The following is a 21,285-nucleotide window of genomic DNA, read 5'->3' on the forward strand; positions in this document are numbered from 1 at the left end:
TCATCCATATTCATGTTCGTAAATTCGTCAGCTTTATGATCGGATAAATAAACCAGCGACTGGAAGATTTCTCTTTGTTGGAAATCAAAAAATTTCAAATTTTGAAACGATGTATGAAGCAAGAAAAATTCTCGGTATAAATATCGTTTCTTAATTTAATTTAGTTTTAATTTACATGTAAATTTGCCAAAGCGCGAATCAAATTTTTCTTTCCTCACAGCAATTCAAATATCTTTCACAAAAATTGACTGTTCCTTAAAACTTTCCACAATATCAGATTCTGCGTATTTTATCGGATATGATTCTCCTTAGCAGAGCAAAAAGCTTACCAAATAAATAATATCTCATCCGCTCCATCTCTCTCTTTCTCTCTCTCTCTCTCTCTTCATATCTCTTCCATCATCATCCGTCTCTCCCAGTTTCCGTCCTGTACTATTAACGTTGAACGTTGATGTTGGACCTGTCCTCGCACACGGCGATTTTTTTTTTTTACAAAGGATATATTAATCCTGTGACACACGTAAAAGAAGAAAGAATTCTCTTCCACCACTTTGCTATACGATTCGGCTGAACATAAACCAAAAACTGTCGCAAACAGGAACAAAGAGGGGAAAAAAAAAAAAACTGCGGAATTCATTTAACAATTTTCGAGCAGCTGCATGGCAGACCTGAGGGTATTTTTTACGGATTTTTTCAAAGGATCTGCGGATATTCCAGGCAAAATTCACAGTCTCCCTCTTGCCTTGTAATTGGATTTGAAATCTCATTAACGGAACCAGAGAATGTCCCGCGTGTTCGATACGCGAAGTTTGATTTTAGCGCGACTTTCGTTACGTAGAAATACTTTGGACCAATCACAATCTTTTCGTTTTCGAAGATGGCGGATGCTCAAAAACGCTTCGAAGTTTTTTTTACATTTTTCTTTTATATCAAAGCTCGAGTGTTGGTTCTCTTTTCTCTTTTTTTTTTTTTTTTTTTTTTTTTGCACCAGGTTCTTATCCCAGCGACAAAATTTTTATCTTAACTGTTTTCCCACGTAACGAAAATTATTTGGAAAAAGGTAAGCGAAGAAAAAAAGAGAACGTGGAAATCTGTCAGCGAAAGCTTTGTCACTTGTACGGCTCTGCGGGAAAAATTCTTTCCAGTTTTTTTCTCTCCTCCAGTCACGTCTCTGAAAAATTTCCCCCAAGCTTAACAAAAGAGTGATAATCATCGCGTACACGCATTTTTCAGCCCGCATAATTTCGCGACTTTGTATAAAAACGAGGGGAAAATGTCGTCGAGGTAAGAAACGCAAAGAATACATCGCAAGCGCTGTGTCTTTATTATAATAGAAAATTCAAAATTCTTGCACATTTTTTGCTCTTCAGCGCCAATATTTTTCCTCCAACCAGATGAAATACGCAATTTCTTTTCAACCCCTGGGTGGGCATACGAAACGAGCCGCACATGTTAAACGAGGAAATTTCTCGACGCGTAGACTCGCGGTTATCAAAGTACGCGGGGCGGAAAACGGCGTTGAATTGGAGAATTAACGAATGTGACAAACAATGCGCGCGACAAAGAGGAAAGGCGAGGGAATTTTTCGCTGATTCAATCGGCGGCTGAAAACTGATTGCGCGAATGCGAATGACCTTGGATTTGTGCGAAATACGGTAGAAAATCTGCAACACCGACGATCGGACCTTACAGGATTTTCGCCAAAAGCACAGAAATAAAGTAGAAGCGAAAAGAAAAATTGAAACAACACATTCACGCAAATTTTCAAGTATGGACATTGAAACAGAAGACGTCGGACGTATTAGCCTGCAATTTATTCGCGCAAGTGTGGGGGAAAAAAATCGAAAACAGGCGCAACGTAACCTGAGAGTGCAAAAGAAGAAGAAGAAAGGAACAAAAAAAAAAAAAAAAATGAAGAATGCAGAGGAAAAATTAACTTCCCTGTAAATTGCGAAGCTGTTTGCTGCATCCTCTATCAGCCAATTATTCGTCTGCGGTTCATCAGCACCCTCTGAAAATCGAGCTGCGAAACGCCGCGTGTAAATATAAGTAAATTGTCCAATCAATGCCGGGATGGTTAGATCTTCGATTGTGGAATAATTGTGAAAAACTTGGCCGTGAGTCGTGAAAATTTTTCGTGAATTTTTTAAATATGGCCAACCTTCCTTCGACATAGATTTGGAATTCAAATGACCCGAGGAATTCTCTCTATCAAACGATCAAAAGCATATACCTACCGATCATTTATCGGTCATTTGTTCCCATTTTTTTTTTTACCTTAACAGCGAGTATTATCATTACGCACGTATAAAAACTCGGGTTTGATTGAAAGTCCGCGCGCATCCGTTGATCCCTCGGCAAAAAGTGCATGGCAGTGCATATTAAATTCGACGAGAATATAAACGAGCGTCAGCTGCCCCCTTTGACCAAGCAATATGTCGCTGAGAAATGTCTCTGGAGGTGACTGGATGGCCACTGAAATTCCCGGGAGTCCCGGTTTTTCCCTGACCGTTGGACAACGCGCTGTTAATTAACCTTTTTTAATTTTCATTTGCGTCTCATTTTTCTTCCTTATACGAGCATACACCTTCGTATATATCTCTAGTACCTCGTTTTCTCCATACTCCCATATATCGCCAAGTAAATCCCAACGACGTTTTATTGTTTATATTATTCCATTTTTATTTTCTTTTTTTCTTTTCTTTTTTTTTTCTCTTCTATCCTCCATCCTGCTCCCCCCCACCTTTTTTAACTCTCTACCCCCCTGAAAATTCACCATCGTGGTCTACATATACAAACATCCCCGAGACATATATTGACCAAAAAGGGCCTCGCGCTTTGTACTCACTGCGAATTGGTTAGCGAGATTAGAATCAAGATTTCGTAGGTGGTTAACCCGCCGGTTCGTCTGACTAGTCGTAATGCTCGTCGTGTAAGGGAAGTAGGTATATTAACCCTTACGCTGCAGCAACTCATGTCTATAACGCGTTGAAAATTATTGTATAGAAATGGGGATATCGATTCGAATAGATTGAAAAAAATTTGGGATACTCTTCAACTGTTATATTTTTAGGTGGATTAGTTATCTTTTAAATTTATTAAACAATAAAATACCCGAAAATGAATTTTGTATTCATCGTTCGTAACTTGTTGCATTTCAAATGTTTTGAGCTGAAAATTGACCGAGTAATTTTCAAGACACAGATGATTGAAAAAAAAGGTGTTTATTCGAGTAACTGAAGTTGAATTTTTGGAACAAGAATAAAACAATGGTTTTGTCGATATTTCATTATTTACTTTTCATCAAATCAGGTCATTTTTTATGTTTTTCGTATGGAACTTACGGCGAACATTGCCTGGAGGTATTTTGTCCTCGGTATACAGCGTAAGGGTTGTAGAAAAATATGAAGAATAAATCCCGAAGGAAGAAAAATCAACATCCTTCATATTTGTCGATGCATTCGATTTTTATTACGTATTACCTTGTAACAAGTCGATTCAATATCTAGCGACTTCCAAACAGACGATTCAAGATTCTCTTCCAAATCCAGTACAAGTTGAAATTTTCGCTCAATTTTATACAACCCCATTCCATATTCCCGTTTCTATGATTTTCTTTTAACTAAAAAGTGTTTACCTACTCTTTGATTCAAGATGTGTCTCTTTTTTACGATTGCATCAAAGTTCTCTTCAAGATCGATCGAGCAAAACACTCTCGAAGATTTCTGAAAAAACGTAATCGTTGCCTGGAAAGGTTGCTGAAAATCATCGACTAGCAAGAACATTTATTCTCCAATAGATTAAAGTTAAATATATACTTTGTCGTATATGTTATTTATATGTTTTCGTCGAGATTTCCCGACTTTGCACTCCTTTCGAGCTTCCAGAATTACGTGATCGAAAATGAAAGCCAACAGATTTCCCGACTGAGAAAATCGGTGATAACATTTCTATGCATAATTCTATTTTATTTTTTTCTAATTTGTTTTCCTACTTCAAAAAGCATCCATTCGGTAATACGGACTCCCTGAAAAGCGTGTTGACACACCGGAATGTGGAAACTCGCTGTTTATAATGCAAGTATAATTTTCCGACGACGTAATCGATGCCGCAAGGGAATTGCGAGGGGACTCGAGAGTTTCGGCTTGGGATCAGAGAAGAGAAGCCACGTAATCTCAGAAGTGGGAAATTCGCGGGGAGGAAAGGAGCTCCCAGAAACTGACCGGATCAAAGCCTCGCCTCTGATGATCGATGCGATCTGGATCAGCAGTGCGGAAAGCCAGTCGTCCTGCATGATCCGAATCTCGATCCATCTCGTTACTTTGATCCGAAGTACCTGCCTATCCCTCGAGATATTGTTTGCGTAATTTACCGCTAACCATCGCCGATGGGTGCTGTGAAATATCCTTTGGCTAATAATTATAACTCACTCGTCTGGTGAGCTGTCAGAATTTCAAATTCACGCAATTGCATAAATTGGATGAAATAAAGAAGACGTGAAATACGAACGAAACAAACTGACGAAATTAATCGATTTGTTTATTTTTTTTTTTTTGTATATGTATAACAGGTGCATAATTAAGAGGGAATGTACACAAATATTAAATTTTACACCGAGAGAAGTTTCGAATTTTGGTTACTTTACGGTAATTAAATATTTTTACTTTTCGTTATAACCGAGAAATATAGCTGTGCGTACAAAATGGAAATGAGTTGTGCAGCTGTAATGGAAAAATCTGTTTGATGCTGCTGTTTCCCCTGATTATCGTCGCTTGTAATATATTTTCTTGTAACTATTGCGATAATTTGACGCTGATGCGGCAATAAATTGATATTGAGGGCTCGTTTAATTGAAAATGATGTATTAAACTGAACGAACTGAGAAATATTATTACATGTAGTTCTAAAAATATTTCAACCATCATTTTAACCATACCTGTTTCACTGTAATTTTCTAGTCAATTTTAAAAATGAAATTTTCCTCAGTACACCGTAACCTTTAATTACAACATTTCGCTAATTGCTGCAGTGCAGGAAACTCAGCGCAACGTAATTTTTTGTTTTGTTACACCCAGTAACGAGTGTTTATTACCAGGCGGTGTAATAAACCAGCTTTATTAAAATCTTGCGTTACCCAATTATAACTATATAAATAAATTAATTTGCGGCTTTGGTGAAAATCACAAGGCTTTAATTTACAGCCGAAATTGTGTGTTTAAACGCTGCAAGGTTATAATTTACTTCACGTACGTTAATTTTGAGTGTGTAACTCTGCCGGAGGATTTAGTCATTCAAACGTTGGAATGTGTGGTAAATGTTACATTATTTCCATGCTACAGGTTTAAACCGCTTAATGTTTTCACAGAAATTTACTGAAGATTATCTTAATTCACGTGTATCTTATAGACTATTCGTGTTTTATTCTCTGTTCTTTGATCTTTGAGCAATACTCTGAGCAACGTTTGTTATTTATGGTATTTACCACTACCAACAAACATCGTTTATTCTTTTTACAAGAAATTACGTGCTAAAGTATAAGTACGTTATAAAAGAAGGAGTAGATTATTGTTCAATGAGTCAAAGAATTACCGCAACATCCTAACAAAATACGGTGAATAAATTTAATGAAAAAAAAAACGTCTCGGAATACAGGAATTTTCACATCATTATTTTTCCGAAGCTTTTTCACGGCAGCTTCGCGACGAACATCTTCAAAGGGCAAACCGGATCGGATGTTTCGTTTGGAAGATGAAAAATTCGAGTATAATCGAAAACGTCGAGACCTCTGTGTCAGAGAAACGACAAAAGGCGTATCCGGACAGGCCGATGAAAAGCCGGCCCGTTTTCATCAGTATAAAGCTAATCGCGAGCACCGAAGCACGGCGAATCCACGTGTAAAGGGCAAAGGAGTTGCAAAGTAAGAGAAAACCAGGGACGGGTAAAAAGTGGGCCGAGTAAAAATGAGACAACGAATTAACGCCAGCGAGAACCACGATGCTTCTCATCCCGCAAAAAGAGTGTTCAAAAGACGAGGGACGGCGTTTATAAAAACGAAACACACGACTCTTAACCCATCCGCACATGTTTTCATCACACGTTCCGTGCTCCTCGAGGTCCGGTCTTACCGTAAACAACCAGCCTGGCAACGATCGCATTGTACGCGAACGAAGAATGCCGATAGAAGCCGCGACGAAGAGCGAAGCGTGAAAAACTACCCCTGTAAAAAACAAGGGTAAGCCGCGTAATTTCTTCCGCGTGTTTTCAGTTCTCTCTCGTCGCGATTACCGAGCGTCCGTCAAATCGTCGGACTGTTATTTCACCTCGATGGAGATGAAAAAATGATCGAGAGTCGTCCCGGAGGAGAAACGAACGTCGTTACTCACCGGCTGCGAGGCTGCAGGACGATCCGCATTCGGCGGTGGCTCGATCAGTGCGATCGGAATCGCGGCTCTCCGTGTGGGTGGAGAACCAGGCTGCTGGTGGTTTCGGCGAACATTTCTTAACGCGTGCCGAGCCGCGAATCGCGTCGTCCGCTTTTGACGTTACCCTAAACGCACTGCGGTTTTATTCCACGGGCGTTTCTCTATCTCTCTCTATTTCTCTCTCTCTCTCTCTCTCGCTACCTATCTATCTCCCTCGCTCTCGTTTACAGCTAGCCACCCTCGCCGTCAGAGGGCGCAAGACCGACTGATGCTGCCGGCCTAGCGAACTCTGGAACTCCGGAGGGTGTAGCTGCTCCGGCGGCAGCCTCGCGTTGCGCGACAGAGGGTGGAACTGGGTGAGCGAAGAGGGTCGAAGGGGGCGAACACCCCCGAACCCCGAACCCCCCCGTCCCCACCCCCCAGCCGCCCAGTTTCTTCTCTCCGCGAAACGTGGGGTGGCGGATATGCGTGGGTTGAGAAAGACGACGAGGACGAGGACGAGGACGAGGACGAGGACGAGATGCTCTCCGAGGTAAATAAAGGGGCAGGGGTCGAGGGTTGCGTGAGAGAGGTTCGAAATACCAAATTCGAAACGCGAGTTGCCACCGGATGATTTCCAGACGGTGGAGAAGAAAGTTATACATGCTTGAGAAAACGGAAATTTATCCAACGCTTTAGACACACGCTTCGTTTCGGTTGTCTCGGTTTTTCTTTCATTGTTTTCTTCTCTTCGATTAGCTGCATTGATACACTGAGAGAAATTTTGAGTTCCGGTTACCGCTTGGTCCTTGACTGTTTTCATTTTTTACCACAATCGAAAAGTATAGTTCTAGGTAGAAAATGAAAATTAGTTTTCCAGCTGTTACCGGAAAGTCTAGTATCCGTTACTGTTCTTTCTCATTACGATCATTGTTGCTATATTTTCTTGCAACTGTTGGGAAAATTTAATGCTTGAGCGACGATAAATTGACGTTAAAGCCTTATTTGACCAAAAAAGTAGAGTAAATCGAAGAAACTGATTTTGCGTTGCAATTACCAAAAAAGGATCGACGATAGCGCAAAATGGTTAGGCGTACCTCGTTTTTCGTAATTCTAACAATATTGATACAGTTTTTTCAACGATACCTGCTTTACTGAATTTTTCTAGTTACTCTAACAAATAGAATTTTTCTCAGTGTATATGGTGCGAAGACGATGATCTTCGCAAGTTTACAGAGAAAAAGTGTTCATTATCAGCGTGATCGACTGATTAATCAAACTCGTAGGCATATTATACGGTTTTCGATATGATTGTAGAAGCATATTTTATTCTGTGTGGACAGCTTCTGAAATTTTTACAAGAATTCGAGGACATGATTTACTTCTGGTTGGTACAGGTACCTACACTTGAAAGTGTATGAAATCGATGAATAACATTTTGTAAATCTGTTTGATCATAGTTGTTGTTTGTTTGTAGATTTGAATGATTCGTTTCAGAAGCAAAAGTGAGAAAATTTTTTTTTGGCAATTTGTACTCAAGGTAGTATAATTTTATGAAAACGTGTTAGTCTACGAAATTTTTGTAGCCTAGCACAAAGAAGCAAAAAATAAATAAAGTTCCACCAAGGTTATAACGTAAAATAGCCAAACGTGATAATAATTCTCCACACCTTCGCGGACGCAATTTCCTGTAGAAGATGGATACGAGTTTATGGAACGGAGTTTAAAGGATGCATAAAAATACTGCAGGGTATTATACACTCGTGTATAGATATAATCCGTTCCGATAACGTTTCGCGTCGACGATTGAGGAAACACGAGAGAACAGGCGATCGTACAGACAGGCCGATATTGGTTGGTTGGATGCGGAATTCGCTGAATAACCGTTTAGCGCAGCAAAAGTCCAATTTGAAAAAATATACAGAGGCGTTAAGAGTGTTAAACTTAACGAAGCGATTCGGTATTTTGGGTGTGACCCAGAACAAGGTCTAAAGGAGATTAGGAAAATCGGATCGAAAGGAAAAAGGAGAAGGATGAAACGACGACGTCTAAAAGGCAGTTTAAAAGGGCGAAATGGAGAGATGTGGTACCGGTGTAACGAGAGTTGGCCCAAAGTTTAAAGAGCGAGAGCGTAATAAGCGCCGCTGATAAACCGCGACCTCGTTAACCGTGCAAGGGACACAAATTCTCGCCTGTGCAACGTTACTTCACCCCCACCGCCGATCATTTTAACGCCACATAATCACGCGCAGGACTCCCTAATTATTACCAACCCCTTTCCCCGCGTCCTTGGTCTCAAAGCTTTTCCAAAATCAAATTCACCCGGGACGTAAATATCCGCAGCTCTCCGATGGCGGGCGAGCCAACAGGGTCAACTGGAAAGAGGGACGCCGTGTTTTACCATGAAAAATTAACGCCGCGAGCCAAGCGAATGAAGGTTATTCGACGAACGCACGATTGCTGTCAAAAGTAGAAATCCTGGAGACACCGACTGTTGTTTAACTAATTAAACACCGGTAACCTGAATGACTGACAATCAACCCACGAAAAACAGAATACTAGATATCGCGTACGGAACTTTTAGCGGTAGTTAATTAATAGAATGAATAACATACACGGTAGTTGTTGAAATTTTAAAGCGACGTTCGATTACTTTTCTGACGATGAAACGTCAGTTTATAACAGTCCACTTGTACACTGTTGATTACGCAGTTCAATATTGGCCTCGGTGACGCGATCTTCATCAGTCTCCGATCGGTTGACTTTGTTTTTTGCTGACGACAATCCGAGTACGAGTTAATTTGACCAGCTCTTAACGTTGATTGGTACGCCTAATGACTTCTAGAGCTTCCAGGACACGCAGAGTTATCCAATCGGGACAGAGGTTCCAAAGTTTGTGAATTTTGCGCGAATTGAAAGCATTCGAATATATCCTTACCGATCTTGGGATTCTCCGTTTTGAATGCTACGAAGGATAATTTTCTCTCGCAGCCGTTCCGACCCGACCCATCTCAGAAACGACGACACGCGAACTGTGTTTCCGGGACGTGAATAGGTGCGGAAAACTTGGGTGTCAAAGAGTCAAGGGAGAGGACAAGCGAAACTCCAGCCGAGGAGACAGGCTGGAAGAAATGAAAAGGTGTGCGAGTAGCGATTTCGCCCGGTTGAATCTCGAGATCTCGAGAGTTAAACGGCGGAGCCGTTGCATATCGCACATCGTGGAGCCGGGCTGAGCTCAAGTTCACTTCGCCACTTCTTTCTCTTTGCCCGAGTCAGTGTCCTCGTAGTTTATTCACTAGCTCGCTTTTTCTCCCTCTGTACTCTTGCCTGACCCCGTGACCCTAGCTCAAGCTACGTCAAACTGCTTGGAGAGATATTCCGAGAGGGATGAACTAAACTCCGAAGCCTGAACCTCGTTCCACGGTCAAAAGTTTCGGCCTTCGGTAAGTTACGCCTGCGGGTTTAAAAACGGTTTTAACGACTTTCCTTCGGTTGGTGAATCGGGAGAGAAAACCAATCTCTTTTCGCTCAGCTTTGCCCCCTCCTCTCGATCTTACATTATAACCTTTTGACTTATGACCTGGGTTACGTCTTGCATGCGTCGTGCTGCCGACACATCGTGGGGTTAACCATGCTTTGCTTTAATGTTGCGAAAATCTTGACGAATATTCGATTGACTTCACGTGACTTCGAGTAAACTCTACTCGGGAATTGAAATAACTCTGTATGAGTGTAAATCACTTTGTATCACCTCAACTGTTACATTCATTCACGATTTATGATCTCACATGATTTCAAACAACTTTTCATCACTTGCTCGAAGTTACTGTTCAATTGCCAAACACTTGAAGAGAGCGTGTGGAACGAAAATTTTCAAATGCCGCGAATCGGAGCTTTTCATGAAAATGGAACGCATATCCGCTTACATACCTATATAAGCATACATAGGTATATTCTTATCATTTATCGTGCACAGCGCATTCTGTACTCTCCATTGCGCCTTCGGCTTCCCAAGACGTAGGTATTACTCAGCGTCGATCGCTATCGATCCCGGGATCAGTCTTTGTCTTAAAACCAGGCTTTCACTTGGTTGTTTGCCAATGATTCTACTCCTGTTAAAATTTAATCCAGCTAAAAGTGTATCAAACTCCCAAGCCAGTCAAATCCACGCACACAACAAAAATTGTTTGCGATATTTGAACATTAACGATACCGCCAGAGTGGAGAAAGTAGGATATATGGTAATACGAAACCATTTCATCTTTCGAGACGAATGAAATAACTGGTAATCCTGCACGGTATATTTGATAAGGTAAGCACCGTCACCGTCTGTATCTTGCTGAAAGAATATTGTGCCGATTATACGTTGACGTCGAGCACGATGCGAACAGGCATTGTGACTGTCTGAAGTTCGAAGGTGGTCCCATCGGCTCCAACATTCTGTGTTCAAACAGGTGCCGGTCAGGGAGGCTCTGATGGCTTTTTATTTGTCGATATGTCGTGTCAATACAAGAGCCGAACGTATTGGTCAAATTGCCGTTTGATGATGGCGCGTCTCTTCCCGGTGGAGTTCGCTTCAGAGGCTGTAGCAGGCAGGTCCCGTCTGAAAGGAATTTAATGGTTTCCCTTGACGCCCGAGCCCGGGGCTCCATGTAAATGGTAAACATATTTATTTCACCTTATTTCCAAGGCTTCGAGTGATCGATCTGCGGATCGTTCTCGGCATCGGATCTCTGACACGTGTAATTATATAATACCTATAACTTCTCCTCACAGCAAGAGGCGAAGCGACCGGGGTGAAAAGTTGCGATGGTTGTGAACCCGAGGAAGCAAAGAAAGCTCACTCGGGTAGAACAAAATTGACCGCTCGACTAGACGCTTTCCTATCTGATCGCGGATTGAACGGGCTTGAAGAAACGAGTCTTGTATCACCGACCCAGATTAACGTTCAGCTGCCATGACGTCAGTCGTAAGATAGAACCTCGGCCGGCAATTACGTAATCTTCTTACCGACCGCTTCCCCTCGAAGGGTCGTTACAGTCCGTCTCATGTCCACGGAATTCGTCCCCGGGAAAAAGGTCGTCTCTTCGACAGTTTTCAAACGGCAGACCGATCTAAAAGTTTACCAATCACTTAACTCGAATATCGAAAACTTTGCGGGGTTCGCCACTGTTGCTCAACTGCCGATGTCTTTGCAGCGAGTCACAATTGGCAAACTTTGGATTGATCCTACGCGTTCAAAAACCCCCGGTGCAGCCCAGAGTTTCACATTTTATCGAAAAACGAAAAGCCCTTACAGGACACCCTGTACATCTGTACACACCGCCTCCATCTAATATTTCTCGGCGAATATATATGATCTTATTATGGCGGAGCCGCTTCGCGCTCTCCCTCACTCACTGACTCAGACACACCCGGTTCGTTCGTGGCTCGATCGGTTTTTCTTTCAAGGCTGGAAGAACCCGGGCTTTTTTTGGGTCCAACTCGCCGGGCTTTTTGGACTAATTGGACGGGTGAGTTAAGCTTGTAGGTTTGATGGGCGGCGATGCTATAACTCGAAGGTTTAAAAGAAACATCGATACAGGTGGGCGGAATGTAAAGCCTAGGAACATTCGTAATGTTCGCACGTAATGATAACGGCCTGTGCTCCTTATTCAGCTATGTCATGCTGTTGTTTTGTGTATAAAGATGGTGCGTTGCAGAGGTGATTGAAGTTTTTACTAATCTCAATGTTTAATAACTTGGGATAATCGGCGCTAAGGCCAACATAATTTTTGGTCGTAAACGTTCGATCACGGATTCGGCTGTTTTTTACGGAGTTTGATTGACGAAATTAAAACATTACTCGCGTTTACAAAGCGATAGATATTTTCGAGGAAACTCAATTCTGAAAATGATGTTCTTCTAGTTCGAAGTAAACTCCTTCTTTTTTATGCAACACCATGCACCGAAACAAGTTTCTAGTTGTAGTTACTATACAGTATTAACTATTTTCATTTTTACTATAGCCGAAAAATTAAGTTTTGGTTACAACGTGAAAATAAGATTTGTAGCTGTAACCGGAATCTAATACCTATGTGTTACTAGTGCTGCTGTAAATTCATGTTAAGACCTTTAAACTTGATTGAAAATATGTAGACAAGTAAACAATCAGATTTAATATTACAATAACCAGAAAATACAGTATCGACAATTATACTCACATTAAGGGGTTAGGTGGGTTTCAAAAGCTCAAAATAGGTACATTTTTATGAATTTTTTTTTACTTAATCAACAGAATATTTCATTCCATCAATTTAACACATAAAAGATACATATTTTATAAGTAGTTTGTGAAATTTTCATTGAAAAATATTGAAAATTAAGGCGTGGACACGTCGTCTGCTATGACCCTTCAAAAAAAAGTTCTCTCGGCGTAGTCAGGATAACTCATGACAGATTCATCTGAAATGCAAAAACCAAAAATTTTCTGTTAGTAGATGTTTAAAACTCGTACTTGGACGAAGGAAAAAAAAAAAAAACAAAAATTACATTTTTGGCGGCGTTGAAAACAAAAAACCCTTATTTTGAGTAAAATTTGCACCCTTCATGGCCTTGAAAAATTACTTGGAATAGAAAAAAAAAAATTCCTTCGTTCAAGTACGAGATAATGTTCTTTTAAAGAAGTGTGCAAAATTTGAAAGAGATCGGTTCATAAGTTTTCGAGAAATCGTGACTACCGATTTCGAAAATGTAGTTTCGAGAAAAACGCGATTGAAGATTTACATTCAAATAACATGTAAATAATCGTACTTACACCGTATAATGATGCAAACCCATGTTTTTTCCACGTGCCATCACCTGACACGGTAACATCTGTCGTATCTTCAACATTATTTTCATCACACGTTAATTTTTTTTCTTGATTTGCAGCAGACAACAAAATTGATTCGGCAACAGTTATGACGCACTCATGTATTTTATCAACATAAACAATTGTACGTTGATGCATTCAAGAATTAGGAACTTATATCCATCAAACCACAGAATTTTTTACATCCGGCAAGTCCTAAGCCTAGTATTCGCATCACAAAAATAAACGAACAATAGCTAAGCAGCTGCCTCGATATATCTGCCTCTATATACCTGCGTCACGCTCGGTTATAGCCTGATGGGTGAAACATCCAAAGGCTATATCTTTTAGAATATGACTCGGATCGTTTTAAAATTTTAAAGGAATATTCTCAACATATTCAATTATAAGATAAGCAAAAAAAAAAAAAATCGATTTTTTGAAATTTTGAAACCCACCTAACCCCTTAAATAGTTCAATCCAACACATTTTCTTTTAATTCCAACAATAAGTAAACCGTAATTGTGACGTCATCGATCTTACCGTTATAAAATTTCCTATGTTATAACTATAACCAATGAAAAAATGTCAGCTATGAAATGACACGTTGATAGATACATTTTGCAGGAATAACACTCAACACCCGAACATTGTTTTCTTTTGATTTTCATACATTCTTAGTAGCTAACATTTTCACGTGGGACACAATTCAGGATTACGTATAAACTCAGAGCTTAAGTCGTGGGAACCAAAATCTCGGATCACGTTGAAGTCAGTGATGCATACTTACTTCATACGTAGAAAAGCCTCTCACATGAGCTCGACTGTCCCATACATTAATATTTTTTTAGTTATAACATTGGGTGTGGACTGTATTCTGTAGACTTGTTATATTCACTCCATAGCGCGCTTCTATGCGTTGCTTATTGAAAGTCAAGGCATCTCAGAAAAGTTGATGAAAACTTGAAACACTGGTGAGAAAAGTCTAGAGGAAGCGTACTTCGCGAATTTCAAAATAAAGGTAACAGTGCAAAATGACTTGGACAAATGATTGGAAAAATGCCCATTCACTGGCGTTAGAATAATTGCTTTCCAAAGAAACTCAATTGGAGTTATTAATCATCAGCTGCAGCGATTGACGTGGGGATAAAAAGCCCGGCTATCTTCAATTGTGGACGTCTGATGCATGCCAGAAAAGATTAAGCTTCATAACTTGCCACGAGAATAAACCGATGTTCGGTGTCAGTTAAAATTTGTATCTTAATTCTCTCGCTGTTCGTAAAATAAAACTATATTGTGTCACAAGTGCGGAAAGTGGATGATTTCCGACGAGTGTTAAGTTTGCAGCGTAAGCCGTAAAAGCGAGTATTGCAATCACACGAGTCAGATATAGTCATCCACACGTATAAAATACGCTATTTTTCTAACACGTGTGAAGAAAAGTTTGATTACAGAAACACCGGCGGTACCTCTGACACTACGTGAAATTGGAGTTAGGTATCTCCAATCAACGATGCTGTACGTAAACTTGAGTTATTCCAAAGTGCGCATTCGCCAAATAAAGCCCTAGTGTCTAAAATCGAGTACTTTAACTGTGCGCATGCGGCAACGTCATTTTACCACGCTGTGCAGAAATGGAGCAGTTTACTTCAGAGGCTACGAAAAACGAGCTCTCCAGGTAGGTGTAAAAAAGCTTTTTTACCAACATACGCGTGGGCACAGCTGAAATGCTATATTTTGCATACCAGGGCTTTCTTTATCGTATCCTCAATCCTCGTACAAAGACGGCCAAAATACACCTTGTAACTCTCCGGCATAGGCTGGGCACACACCCTCTTTCCCGTTCATCACATTTCATTCCGTCGAGACAAGACGCACGTTTCCGGTTTCTTCATCTTTCGTCGTCTTGACGTGCCGCTGTTGACGTTTTCGGTGTTGTTTGTTTTCCCCCTCTCTTCACGCGGTTTTTTTATCTTTCATTATTCTCCCCTTTTTCCTTATTCTTCTCCTTGTTCCACAACCCAAGCGGAAATTAGAGCAGCGAACACCCCAAGCCCTCTATTTCCGACGGCAAGATATTTCGTGTCCTCGTATCAAACCCGGCCATGAAATATTGAGGTCTGTAATAAAACACGACCGTCGCACACGCGTCTACAACGTTTGAGCACATACGTGATGCAGTATCGCGACGCCTGTCTCTTCGGCGATTTCGGCGGTTGAGACGACGTGAACACGTGTCGAATTTTGAAAGAAATAAATTTTCTATTCGACTAACCGACTGCACACGTAACAGTGAAACCCATTAATATATTTTAAAAAAAAAGCTGTTCAAACAGATCCAGATTGGAGCAATACTTTTTTGTTAAAACAATGATTTCGCCGAATTAACTATCCCTCTGAAATATATGATTTTCAGCTCAAGTTAAAAGCTACCTTACAGTTTACCTTACCTTACAGTCGCATAGTTTTAGAAAATAACCATGGAGTGCCGTTTGGCTGTGGACTAGCTTTATTTTAGCCCAAAAAATAACATGTTTGTTTTTGTAGACGCAAAAAAAGGTGATAACATTTTTGGAAATAATTCAATCATCTAGCGGATGTATTCACATCGGAACGTTCGCAAGTATTGTTAAAAATTTTGCGTAAAATCTGAGATAAGAACTTCTTGTGCATATTATATACGATATACGTATAATTTGAACAAGAACAAATCACATACTGTGATGAGACACCTCTTAAGACTTGAGTAAAAAATTCTATTTTTAAATAGGTTTTTTCTTACCGCCAACACGAATGTTTAGACCTTGTTCCGTCAAGAAAATAATATATCGTGTAACAAGGAGGCAAAATCGGTCTTTTCGGGTCGAGCGTAAGTTTGCAATTGAGTCGTAGGTGAGCAGAAGACGAATATTGCAAATCCGCGAGGCGAAAAGTCCGTTTCCTCCTTGTTGCGCACGATTCTTTACATACCAAGAGTATATTAAGCGTTTTCTCACGAAGCACGAAATTGAGGTTAGGGTCGCGTAACGTCAGATTTGTTCGCAACAGCGCATGCGCACAGTACAGAAAATACCACTTTCGACTCCTAGGACTGAAAAGTGGTATTTTCATTACTCCCCGCACGCGCATTTGCAGACTCACTCGACCGTCATAGAAACGGGTACTTCGTGCACAGAAAACACGCGTGAAAAACCGCGTAAATCATGCTCGCGTTGTGTAAAAAATTTTCCTCTAATTTGTAAGCGTCTAATATGCAGTCTCTCTGTACAACGCATTCCGTTTACCTTATTGTTATAGTTAAATGGAACTAGGTACTGCAACCACTTGGAACTTTCATGGGAAGAAGAAACTTAACCTCGTCCATACCATCCAACCAACTCCACCCCCGCCACCCTCTCTCATCAGCTCAGGTGGCTCTGCGCTGATGCTACCGCGGCCAGTGTGGCTGTCAGAGTTGGACCAACTCTCGGCGAGTTAATGGACTACCTCTACTCTCCTCTTCGCCCATTCTTGCTCCACTACCATTTCCAGCCATCCTCGTTTTCCCTATTATCGTGCGAAAACACTATCCCGAGGACCGCCAGACTTTCACCACACCGAATTCGCGGCGAGGGTTACACGAAAACGCGAGAGCTCCGGAACGTTTTAACTTCCTTCTTTTTCCCCTTCGGTTTTAGTTTCTGCATGACTAGACTCAACTTTTTTTTCTTCTACCGCTTTTTAACCCGCGGGAAGTATGAAAATCAAATATTCGTAGCGGGATCATATGAATTATTTTTTTGTTTATCGGTTTAAATAGAAATCATTTCCCACTGTACGAAGCTTTACTTCTTAGCCCAATACGTTATCAAGTTCAATATATAAAGTCGTCTTTCAATCAAGAGCAGATCGTTAATGTTCTAAAATAAAGAATGCTAATTCTGAGCAATTCAACTTAGGCTTGAGAAAATCTTTACAACTTGTCGGAAATTCAATTCTATACATGTAAGGTGCCAATTTTTTCAAAGTCAAGTTAGAAAAAAAAAAAAAAAATTTCATAAATCGTCAGAAAGGATGTTCGTTTAATATTTATGCACGGATCGTGCTATTTGCACGATCATCTTGAGACCTTGGGATTTATCATACCTAATCAAATTTTGAAAGATAAATTTATTTCGTATATACCGGTTCGTTTTAATTTCCGTTAGCAAGTTTTCTTTTGCAAAAAATGAGTAAACATTCTCCGAACGATTAGCTCGGCTATTTGTTGGGTAATTTTTAGTGGCTGTTAGGGGTTTTCAAAGAGACATTTAATCTGGATCGAAACAAGGATTTTTAGGCCCTCCGCCCTTTTCACGTTTTCATTATTACCCCTACGCGCATCACGCGTGTGTTCAGCCTGGTTGCGTGAGGGTAGTGAGAGGGAATTTATCCCGGTTGAATAAATACTCGTATCCATGCCTCGGGTGACTGGGAATCTGGGATGGATATGTAGGAACGTGAATCCCAGTTTCGCGATTAACGAGCGAGCGTGGACAGCGAAGTCGGTAATAAATAGCGTAACGCGTAGATTGATGGGACACGTGCGGATTTCATCCAAAAAATATAGATGTTCAAGGTGAGGATTGAGTTGTTTTGTTTTTCGGAAATCGGGAAATTCGGAAAGTGAATGTATTCACTCGGGACTTCGGGAAATCCAATAACGATCCGTTATTGTACGGATGCGAATAGCAGGGTTCGTAACATTTATTCTATTTCAGAAAATTTTTCTTTACAAAAGAACTGGCAGATTTATGAATTATTCGAATCGCAGATGGACTCGAGAATTCCAAAAGTTCAAGATAACGCCTACAAGATTAGATCTAACATTTGAAAATTTATAGATTAAAGGGTAGACGTGTACGGTTATCGGTGGAATTGAAAAATTTTAAACAACCGAAAATAACAGAAATAAGATGGAAAACTTTACAAGGCGTTAAGTTTTGAAATTTGAAATCCGATAGAAAAAGTTTCAAAGATTTCCATACACCTACTTTCGATTCTGATAGATTTGTACAGTTTCGAAAAGTCTTTTCACTCCTTAATTTTCGTTCAAACACTTGTCTAAAAAATGAAATTACACTCCAAAATTAATCCTACACTGATTGTGAAAGAAACTTCATGTTATAGTTACTTGAAAATTTTGGTAAAATGGGTATCATTATAACAATAACGGTTTGTATATTGTTGAAATCAAAAGAAAATTTATTACCAAAAACTATTTGGTATAATTATAGTTGTCAATACTACATTTGCTGATTATCGCAATATTAAATCTGCTCGTTTGGTTAATTAAATTTTTTCAATTCAGTAGCCTCACCGTCGATTCATCGTCGCAATACTTACAAGAAAATGTAGTACAATTGATAATAATAAAAAATAAATGTAACTTTCGAAATACTAGACTATCTTTTTACAGCTAAAAAAATAATTTTTCCTTTGCACCCAGAACCATATTTCTTGATTGCAAGTGAAAACTGTAAATAGTTGAGGACTGCGGGATAAAAATCACTACTAGAATTTTTTCTCCGTAAAACTTTTTCCAGTTTATTTCATAAATTTCCATAGTTGTAACTTTCTTTTTGCAATGCTGCGAATCGAATTACACGTGCCGCATTTCCTGTTTAAAAATCTATACGGGTAATTACAGTAATTACAGGACGCGGTGCATCATCCCCGTGCCTGTTTTATGTCACAAGGCTCAAGCCTCGCCGGCTCCTCCTAGCAATTAGTTAATTAATGACGCGGTCGCGGCACTTTCGGCACCCTGCCATTTCCACCGTGCTTTTCCTGCACCCTACGCCACTATATCGAACATCAAAGCGTCAAGGGTGAGCTGTTTCAGTTATTGCCTACACGTTCAGCATCCCCGACAACTCAATCGTCAATAAAGAATCCACTTTCACAGAGCGGTTCGCTTGCCTTGCCGTCCACGCAGGGGTGATTGAATAATAACTCTACACATATACGAGTACACAGGGTATATGATACATGCATAATTGCACATCGTCCAACTGCAACAAGTCTCTGACTGTTTGTAATATTTCATGATAAGATATCAATTAAACAGCTGTAATCGCTGGTATGTTTGACAGTTTTAACAACGAGAAAGAAAAAAAATGCTGTATCGTGGAAGCAAGAATAATCAATTGCTGAACTCTGCACACAGAGAAATTTTTAGTTCCGTTTACCGCTTAGTCCTTGACTATTTTCATTTTTTACCACAATCGAAAAATTTATTCATATTTATCTCACACACGATGAGAAAACTTTGCACGTCGATTGAACGATATATCGACAAGTGAAAAATGGGAAAAGAATAAAAGGAAAAGGGTTTGGCGATTCGTATAGCGTGAGGCGAGGGAATGCCGGGTATTTCGGGACAATCTTGAAGTTCGTTTTCGTCCTTTTCTAACGTTATAACGAACGGTTTAAAGTAGGTACGCTTCGGAGCAGAAGAAACGCCTCTTCGGCATTCCCGATTATCCGTGAGTTTTCAAAGGGTTTGTTTTACCGCTGCTCGGGTGCTCCGAAGAATTGAAGAAAGAGGCGGGGAAATTGAAAGGAAAAAAAAAATACCCTATCCGCTATATTTCTAGTCTTATAGAGCTGTGTGCACGGTTCAAAGGTGCGACGTATAATAAACAAATAACAAGCGGCTTTGTGCTGACCGTAAACCAGCCCTCGAACTTCCCGTTTTCACACTGTGCAGGTTCAAAGTTTACGAATCAAAAAAGCATTGATATCAGATTCGAATTTCGAACTGCAAATTCAGATTCGTGATTAATGATTCAAAAGCCTTTGGATACCGTATTACATGAAAATATTACGATTTCTTTTTTTATTTTTAACCGTTGTTATGGATTCAACATTACAAATTTTGGAAGTCTGACCTTGAACTCGTCATCAGTGATCCAAAAAAACCTCCGTCTACTATTTTCTACCAAAATCAGAATATTAAACAAAAAAATTCCGTCATATCGGATTCTACATTTTGGATTTTTTAAATCTGATCTCAGATTTGTGATCAACGATCCCAAAAACCGGAAGGTACCAATTTTCATTCGAATCCGTTCATTTCTTTTCAGATTATCATCATTTCTATTTTGTTTTTATGGAAACTTGTTATTGAAATAATTCAAAAAGTACCGCACCGATCAAAGCCAAAATCTAATCATCTCCGAGTTTGGAAAAGCCGCGTCGATTGAGACCGAAATCATTGAAGTCTGGTAACTCTTTATTCGGATATCGTCGGACAAAAAAATTGATCAGACACATTCATATACATAAATACATATATACATTCATTCGGGGTGATTGCAATAACTTCTTTTTTTCACTGAAAACACAGAGGCGGGAAGTTAAAAAATTACAGGAAGGTATAACGAAAGATGAAAGATTATGACAGAACAACAAAGCGAAGTGCTGTATCGAATTAACCGCAAGGTTTGAAATTGATCAGCATAACGTGGATGGCGCGGCGTTCGAAACACGCAAATTTCATTTCCGTTCAATTTCCTGAGCCGAATGTAACGCGCACCAATAACCGTTATTTCTCGTAGTAGCCTGAACATAAAATTCGGCGTTATTTATTGCCCCCAAAGTTTCACAGGGATATACAGTCTAAAGTCTGTGCGATGAGTTATAACGCGGCAAACTCAAATAAGTACCTTTCAGAATTCTACGAGACGGTTATTTTCCAATTACCCAACTCAAGCGCAACACGACGAGTAAAAAGGATCACAATATATGCTTTGTTCAAAATATCTTATACCTACAACTAATTTCAAAACGTCAGAAGCCAGGCTTCTCCTCACGCTTTACCGTATAAACCCTCGCTGATTCTTCATCTACCACGCTTCTGCGGACCGAGAAAGATCAAAGGTCAATGTTTCTATGTACCAATACACAGACATGTTGGTATACCTTTGCGCGTGCGTGCGTGTGTGGGTATACATACTTCCAAATGGAACCTGTCAAAAACATCTTTTCCAAGAACCAGCGAAACCGGCGCCCGCCTCCAGGATTATTAGG

General features: G+C 40.1%; 1 protein-coding gene and 1 long non-coding RNA gene across 3 annotated transcripts in view; both read right to left on the bottom strand.

Moving 5' to 3' along the window:
• LOC124297581 (uncharacterized) overlaps window positions 1-6,739 on the bottom strand; it is a 101,969-nt gene extending 95,230 nt beyond the window's left edge. For both annotated transcript variants that reach the window (XM_046748760.1, XM_046748759.1), the window contains exon 1: window positions 6,384-6,739. The gene's annotated coding sequence lies outside the window, so the exon portion shown is untranslated. The remainder of the gene's footprint in view (window positions 1-6,383) is intronic.
• A 5,903-nt stretch (window positions 6,740-12,642) lies between these two features.
• On the bottom strand, window positions 12,643-13,363 carry LOC124297440 (uncharacterized). Its single transcript, XR_006906612.1, has 2 exons — window positions 13,198-13,363; window positions 12,643-12,845 (listed from the first exon to the last, which is right to left on the bottom strand). It is a non-coding gene; the product is annotated as an uncharacterized LOC124297440 (long non-coding RNA).
• Between the last annotated feature and the right edge of the window lie 7,922 nt (window positions 13,364-21,285).

This window comes from Neodiprion virginianus, chromosome 2, assembly GCF_021901495.1.
Source record: "Neodiprion virginianus isolate iyNeoVirg1 chromosome 2, iyNeoVirg1.1, whole genome shotgun sequence".
NCBI lineage: Eukaryota > Metazoa > Arthropoda > Insecta > Hymenoptera > Diprionidae > Neodiprion > Neodiprion virginianus.